Here is an 8,851-nt window from a genome sequence, read left to right as displayed (position 1 = left end):
TACATTTATATAAAATATACAACTGTAATTTCTTGTAATCGTATATTTTGATTACAGGTAATCACCATTACTTGTAATCACGATTACATGTAACCATATATTTTAATTACTTATAATTATAATTAACCATAATCGTTCGGCATCGCTGGGCCCATGTCTGAGAGTTCGTGGGTTCGAACCCAGCCGGTCGAAGACTCCCGGTGTAGTAAACGGTGACTGATGCTCGTTAAATTTGTCGAGTCGCAAAGTCCTCCATGTTCCCATAACAAATCAAAATCTCTGGAGGTACTGGATCGGAGATTGATCGTTCTCTGATTCAGGTCAAAATTACGATCTGTGGATGAATGAATGGATGTATGAATGGGTCCGCCCTATAAACGGGTGTGACGTATGGGTGTGGCAGAAGTCGAATTCTTGGCCATAGATGGCGCCATGGAAAACAAGAACAACCGCACCCCTCTGACTTAACAGGCATACGTCCATAACAACAACAATCATAATCGTTTCTTGTGGGTTTTTTTTTTTTGGAATCGCAATTACTTGTAATCGCAATTAAAGTTGTAATCAAAATAATGTTGAATTGTAATCAAGATTACAATTAAAAATTTTACTTTTCTCCTTTTCATTATGGTGCAGAATGTCGCAATGGTTTTCTTAAATTTAGAATGTTTAACAGATTTGTGATGCCACAATTGGCATTACATTTATATTTCCTAGTGATTTTATATTTCCTATAAAATATCTTTAATTACTTAAACTTATTTATTTAAAATCATTCTTAACCGAATTATATTTAAAATAAATCAATGAGTTAATCTTTATGAAAGCGGGCATAAAATATTTAATTCTTTTCTTATCGATCAATGTAACGGCTAACTTTTTAATTCAATACTAATGTAGACTCTTAATTCACTGCCGCACCTAATCGAAAACAAAAATCTATTATGATTTGTATATTTTAACTATGGCAATTTTGAATATATCAATATCAATTCTTACTTTAATAAATCAAATTTTTACTTAAACGATTTTATTCATTTTTCTTGAGGCAATACTTCAACCACCACTACAACATTAATAAAAAATTTTCTTCTTCATATAATTGACTGACTGTAAGAAAAAGAAAAAGAAAAAGAAAAAGAAAAATAGTGGTAAAATGTTATTGTCAATGACTGTAAAATGTGAACGGGAAAATACTGTTTAGAGATCAATATTTTCTATGATAGGTTTATCAAAGATAGGCAGTTTAATATGAGTTGGCAAGGAATATTGACTCCCCATAATCTGCAGGATGGTTATCGACAGTTGCAGAAACATTCACTTTTGGATAGAATCAGGGCCCGACTTAGCCTAATAGGGGCCTGTAGCATTGGGGGCCCCTTATTGCTTCACTACTTTAGTAATGAAGAACCGAACTTTATGAAGGTATTTAAATCTTTCATCTCTTTGTAAATAACAAAAATAAAATAAAAATTGATAGCTATAAAGCTCCCCCCCTCCAATGTCAGACGAAATGTTGTTCTGAGTATTCTATGCCGAATGCAATTTTCTGATTGTTAACTTCGTCATCTAATTGTGGAAAATTCATATCCTTGTAGACATTAGAGCGGCATGCAGCTAAAATGTCACAATTACGATGGCTCAATTAAGCCAATCAAAATCTGGTACTTTTGTAAACATATCGCATTGTGCGATGCGTACAAATACAGGCTTTTGATTCTCCAAATTTGTCCATCGTAATAGCGAAAATTTAGCTGAATTCCACTCTAGAAGTTGTTGTAGTTCATTTACGCCGCACTAGAGCTGCGCAATGAGCTATTGGCGACGGTCTGGGAAAAATCCCTGATGAGGATGATCTGAAGACATGCCATCACAATTTTGATCCTCTGCAGAGGGGATTGCACCCCCTCTTTGGTAGCCGAACGACCTGCACGCGAAGTCGAGCACTTTACGATAGAAAAGTTTAACGAGGACCAATACTGCACACCCTCGGTCCCTACGCAGACTGATCCAAGTGGTCACCCACCCGCACACTGACCGCAGTCAGTGATGCTTGACTTCGGTGATCTGCTGGGAGCCGTGTCTTTACGATCAGTCCACGACGGGACTTCCACCCCAGAAAGCCATGGATTTATGAAATACAGATAGTGTTTATATGATAGATTAAAGAAACTGACACAAAACTGACGGAGTTTACATTTATACTGATAATTTGTTTAAAAAAGGTTAATTAAAAAGGGAAATGCAAATTAAATTTTCTATTCGATTTGGGGGCCCCGTCTGAACTGGGGGCCAGGGGCAACTGCCCGTATGCCCCTGCCTTTGCCAGGCTCTGGATAGAATAGTTGAAGATGTTTTTTAGAGGTAATTTGCCCGAGAATGACATTTTTTTTTCAAAATATTTTTTAATTTCAAGTAAATCGGGTGTCTGTATTGTAACACGTCGTATCAGCCGGTTTAAAAATTAATATGACTTCGATATACAGAGCATTCCGTATATATAGCTCTTAACCTGTATTTTTAGAATTTTTTTTTTATCAAAATGAAGTGAATTTGTGTGCTTTGATGGCAATAAGTTAATATTCAAAGAACTGTTATACAAATAATAAGAATATTTAAGAGGAATTTAATGAGTTAAGATGAAGAGGGTAGTTAAGAATATTTAAGGATGTAAATGTAATAGGAATTCAATGAATAGCTAGGAAGGTTAGACTGAAACTATGAAAACCTGCTTGATTGTCAGATGAATCAGGAAAAAGTTCAAAAGTGCTTATTGGAAACACTAAGTTTCCAATAAACACTTTTGAAGTTTTAACTCTATGTTTCATCTGACAATCGATTTTGTTTCGTTCGCCTTCACTAGTGATTTGATAGATTTCGATTCCGTTTTCCGTTCCTTTCTTGCTAAAATTTTCCTTTGTGACTGTTAAGATATATAGTTTTCTAACTTCATTTTTGATTAAGAAGCTAAAAAACATTTATTTAGAGTGATGACTGCGAAACACCATGGATTCGTGTTTAAAGTTTTCTTTCGATTCTTGGTATAATAAATATGATTAAGTATTATTTAAAGTCTTATTTCGATTATCTCATCTAAGTATGTGATGAGCATGAACGGCGGTATATTTAGATTGTTCTAAATTTTTTCTTTACATTCTTGCAAGATGACAAGATATAACTTGGATGAAGATTAAAATCAAATATTTTTGTTCAATTTTGAAAATATTATAAATTCATTCAATTTTAAATAAATTTTATGAGTTTGGTTTTTTCTAAATTTTTTCTAAATCACAATTTGGTTTTTTCTAAATCACAAGAAATAACTTAGAGGATGTTTAAATTCATTTATTTTTATTCAGTTGTTTGTATTATAAAACAAATTTTTGTATTTGTTCCAAATTTTTGCCCTACGTTTTTACAGGATGACAAATAAATAACCAGCTCGAAGCTTAAAATCAAACATTTTTATTCAATTGTTTGAATTATGTAATAAATGCTTGGACTGTTCTAAATCTGAATTGAATTGAAATTGAATTATAGTCTAATAATTCTTATAGATGAATTAATAATGAATTTTCATTTGTTGTTATTAAAGTGTTAATAACGAACAGTTATAAGCTACTACTAATAAAATAATTTATTGACTAGGTAAAAAAGTTTTTTTTCTCAAAAATGAGTAAAAATGTGTTAAAAAAGCTCCAAAAGAAGTAATAGTCGAATTTGAAATCCCCATTTATTTAAAATTTAAAATTGAAGCAGCATATACTCATTTTTGAGCAAAAATCGTGGTTCAAAAAGTAAGTGGAGGGAGAAATGAGTGAAAGAGATGTTCATTGGTTGCCGGCAGGATTCGTTTTCATGAATGCTCTAACAACTATAGTTGTGCGCTCCAGTCATGGGAGAATTAGGAAGCTTTATACAGTAGCCGCCCTAGTGATACATAACGAAATACATTCCCTTGGTTTAAAAGTTTTTAAGTTGCAGCGAAATAAGTAAAAAGTGAAAATAAAGTTATCAATCTCCTGACTAAACTATGGGGAACATATTTTACTAATTGCAACTTTTTGTACCAGTGAAGCATGAAATTAGAATGTCATGATGCCCCGATATAAATCTTACTAACTCTGTCTGGACTGGGGTGTACAACTGTAACGGTTAAAGCATTCGATTACGATCCCGGAAGTCCGTGGTTCGAATCCAGGCGGGGGCCAAGGAATATTTCTCTCACACACCTCCACTCATATTTGAAACTATGTATTTTACTCAAAAATGAGTCTATGCTATTTCAATTTTGAATACATGGGGTTTTTAAATTCGATTGTTTATTTCGGAGCATTTTGACACATCCTTTCTCAATTTTGTGAAACCCTTTTTTACAGTGTTGTATTCAATAGGAATGGATTACGGTATATTTTTTAATCATTAGAAATTTTAATCATTTTTAATCTTTAGAAAATTATCCTGATTTTCTTACAACATAAGAATGGCCACCTTACTCACCAGACTTGTATCCAATGCACTTTCCTAATTGGTTCGTTTTTGGATTCAGGGGTAATCTACGCACGAGTGTTATGCTAGCCTCAAAAACTTTAGCTCTCAAAAAGTTTTGCGTAAGAAATGAGTTGCAGCTCATAACATAAAAATTCTTTATACCTTTACAGCTCTGCATTAAAGACACGGGTGTTTTTATTTTTTTTTTTCAAGTTTTTTTTTAAAGTTTGTAAAGATGATACAAGTGGTAACCTTTTCATATTTATTTACAAGTTTGGGTCGGGTATGGTAGCAAGCGTTAAATATATAGAGAATTATGTGTCCAAATTATTTCCTTTTCAACTGGAATTTTTATTTTTAAGAAACTGTAATTATTTTTAAGAAATGCAAAATAAGAAAGTCTGGAACAAACTTTTCCTGTAATTTTTTTTGTTTGTAAAACAAAAGGGACAAATCAATCACACATGAGAAGCGAAAAAATTACCTTTCTCCTACTACTGTTCCAAAAGAAATAGAAAACATCTATTTTAAATTTCGATGAAGAGAAGTAAGCAATGTTTCTTGTCTTACTAATCACAAAATAAAACGGAATTTTATTTCAAAGCAAAACTAATGAAGAAAGATGTTGAATGCTAAATTTTAATCCAATTTTCTTTTTGTTTACAAAATATCCAAGCATAATTTGTTTCGTTTTCACCATTATTCTAACCATAACTGTAATCACGCAAACCCGCCTTTTTACCGTTTCGCTTTGAATAAATTACTTTCAAAAATTTGTTTAGTTTGGCATCGAATCGTTCAAAATGAGCGGTTGTAATCATTAAAACAAGCGGAGTTATATTTTATTTTTGTTGAACTCAGTTGAAGGAATTGTTTCTTCAGATAATAAGAAATTTACATTTGATGTTTGTTAATAACTAAACTAGACAAAATCTTAGACGCCTTTGTTTTAAAGAAGATTTTCATCCAAAGGAATTTAATTAAAACTATAAGATTAAAATGGTTCTAATTTTATAGCTCCTTAAATGATTTAACGAAGTTTATTTAGATGGAAAATAATTCTATTTGATTTCAAAATGAGCATTACTCTTAAAAGATGTAGCATTCATTTTATGAAAATAAAATTAAAAACAGCACTTCTAGCGTTTTCAAGTATTTAAACTATCAGACGATATTAAGGAGTTGTTTGAAGCAATTATCATTACATTGATATTGTTTCGTAGAAAACTTATAAGTTTTTAAAAAATTATTCACGACAGAATTAAAGGATGATTTCAGTATGTGTATTAAATAAAATATAAGAATTATAAAATATATTGACTCGATTAATAATCATGGTTTGCGAAATTTAAACGTTTTTGTAACCAATTTCAGAATTATTTTAGTTGCGTTATTAAAATGTATATTTCAAGGATACCATTGTAAAAATTATTAAATTTTCGATTATTTAATAATTTTTACAATTGATAAAATGTAAACATTATTAAATAATCAAAATATCATTAATAATCAATAAACATTATTCAATAAATGCAAAAATTATTAATTAATGAATTGATAAAAGTTTGGTTACTAATAAAATACAATTTTTTTTCTTCTCATTTTGCTACAAATGAATTATTTATGCCTTACATAAAACATTTTTTTCAGATAATTTTATTTATTTTTTAGAGAAAAGACAAATATTTCAGATTTACTACAACAATATTCGTTTTCGCCAATAATTGTTACAATGCAAAAATTTATATTATATTGTAAATATAAATTAATGTAAATATAAATAATGTATAATGTAATAATGTAAATGTAATGTAATAATGTAAATATAAATAATGTAAATATAAATATTATATTGTATTGATTATTGAGACAAATTTCCTTTGCTTTCTGTATAAAGAAATTTTTATCTTTAATATATCTATACAAATGCACAAATATGGTACAGATATAGAGCAATATTTGTAGATTTATATTTCAGCCAGCATTATTAGTGAAATTTTTGAAATCGCTATTGCGTATCAGTTTTTTACAATTAGTACCTTCTTCTCCAGTGATTTTAGTGGTGTGTTAGAAAAATTGCATCTTCTGGTTCGGTAGTTTTTAACTGTGGACCCTACAGTAAAAAAAAGAAGAAGAAATTATTACCTTCAATTTTTATGACGTAAGCATACACAGTATGTAAAGAATTTATTCGGACCTATAAACTATGTATAATTTATTGTATATAAATTAAAGAATTATAAAATATGTATTAAGAGTAATACTTTTGAAACACCAAGTGTATGCATATAAGAAAAAACAATATTGTAAATTAAGGACTTAATGTGTGATTATGTAATACTGTGTAAAAGAAAAATAATATTGTAAAGAAAGATATGAATAAGAGAAATGACATATTATGTTTTATGGAGTAAAAGAAGAACAATATTGTAAATAAAGGGCTTAATGTGATATTATGTTCTATGGAGTAAAAGAAGAAACAATATTGTGAATAAAGGGCTTAGATATTATGTTGTATGACGTAAAAGAAGAAATAATATTGTAAATAAGGGGCTTAATGTGATATTATGTTTTATGGAGTACAAGAAGAACTATATTGTAAATAAAGGGCTTAATGTGATATTATGTTTTATGGAGTAAAAGAAGAAACAATATTGTAAATAAAGGGCTTAATGTGATATTTTGCTCTATGGAGTAAAAGAAGAAACAATATTGTATTTAACGGGCTTAGATATTATGTTGTATGACGTAAAAGAAGAAACAATATTGTAAATAAAGGGCTTAATGTGATATTAAGTTGTATGGTGGAAAAGAAGAAATACTATTGTAAATAAAGGGCTTAATGTGATATTATTGTCTATAAGGTATGGTGATATTATTATCTATATGGTATGGTGATATTAATACATACATATATATTATTACCCATATATTATTACCTATACTAGTATTACCACACTAAGCCCTATATGACGTAAAAGAAGAAACAATATTGTACATAAAGGACTCAATGCGATATTATGTTCTATAGTGTAAAAGAAGAAATAATACGGTAAATAAAGGGCTAAATGTTAAAATTATGTTGTATGGAGTAAAAGAAGAAACAATGTTGTCAGTAAAAGGCCTTATGTGAGAAAATATATTGAGAGACAAATTCTTGCAGATGATTTTTTAAAAACTGGGTAGAGAAATGTGTAACAAGACCAAATGTGTAAAAGATGTCGCCACACGTTTTCTACAAAATAACATGCCATATCAAACTGTCCGTTAAGAGTAAAACCGACGTTATTAATTCTTTAAATTATGTTGGTTGAAGTCCTCAGTCGATTTAAACTTTCTTGGTTAAGCAGACTTGATTTCGGAATCTATTTCGATTAAAGGAATCGAAACGGCATAAGATGACTAAGATCAAGAAGACGAACGTATTTTAATGTGTCAAAATTGTAATGACAATGTAAATTAATGTAGACAATGTAGACAATGTAAATTAAATGTTGCTTTAGATACCACCAATGCATTATTTCTTTTATAACAATAGGCTGAGAATTTCCACCAAACATTTTCGAGATCAACAAAATTAATCAACATAATTAAAACACGCTATGTATATAAAATGAATAGTAAAAAGTACAATTTCTTTTCGATTCAGTTTTTAAACACTGTTTTGTTATCAGTGGTACCAAAATAAAAAAATAAAAAACTTCAATAATAACATTAATCAGTTGTATTTATTTCTTGAAACCTTGAAACATAATTTAAATCCTTTTTAGTGTGACATATTTACTACGTATTTTTGTGGCTGCATACTTACATTTCTCTACGAGAGTTTTAAACAGATATGAAGGGCTTATTATGAAACAGTGCTAATTTTTTCTATTAAATAATTATATTATGGAACAATGCCCGTTAATGAATATTATTTCATTTATTATTATACACGGAGAAAATAATTCCTCTAGAATTATTGTACTGTAGGTAATTTCACGTAAAATAGCAACAAACCAACAAACTATAATTCTGGTTCATTAAACCAAAATATTCGATAAACTAAAATATATGGTAAACCTAAATATACGGTAAATAACCATTCATTTGGTAATTTTGTCGTGTATATAGTAACGGTTTAGCAGAAATTCTGGTTTTCAAAATTATAGTTCTTATTACTTTGGCATATAATAAAAAATACGAAATTGAAAAGTAAATTTAACCGAAAAAAAAGTTTTTATTCCAAGCTGTAGGGTATCGTGATAAAATTTCCAGATTTTTCCACATCTACAAAATTTTATCACATATTAAAAATTTATTTTAGTGTTAATATTACAAAAATAATTACCAAAGCGTTTCGATCCCAGGCAGCCAG

The sequence above is a fragment of the Parasteatoda tepidariorum genome, chromosome 1 (assembly GCF_043381705.1).
Source record: "Parasteatoda tepidariorum isolate YZ-2023 chromosome 1, CAS_Ptep_4.0, whole genome shotgun sequence".
NCBI classification, from domain to species: Eukaryota; Metazoa; Arthropoda; class Arachnida; order Araneae; family Theridiidae; genus Parasteatoda; species Parasteatoda tepidariorum.
This window is presented reverse-complemented; position numbering follows the sequence as displayed.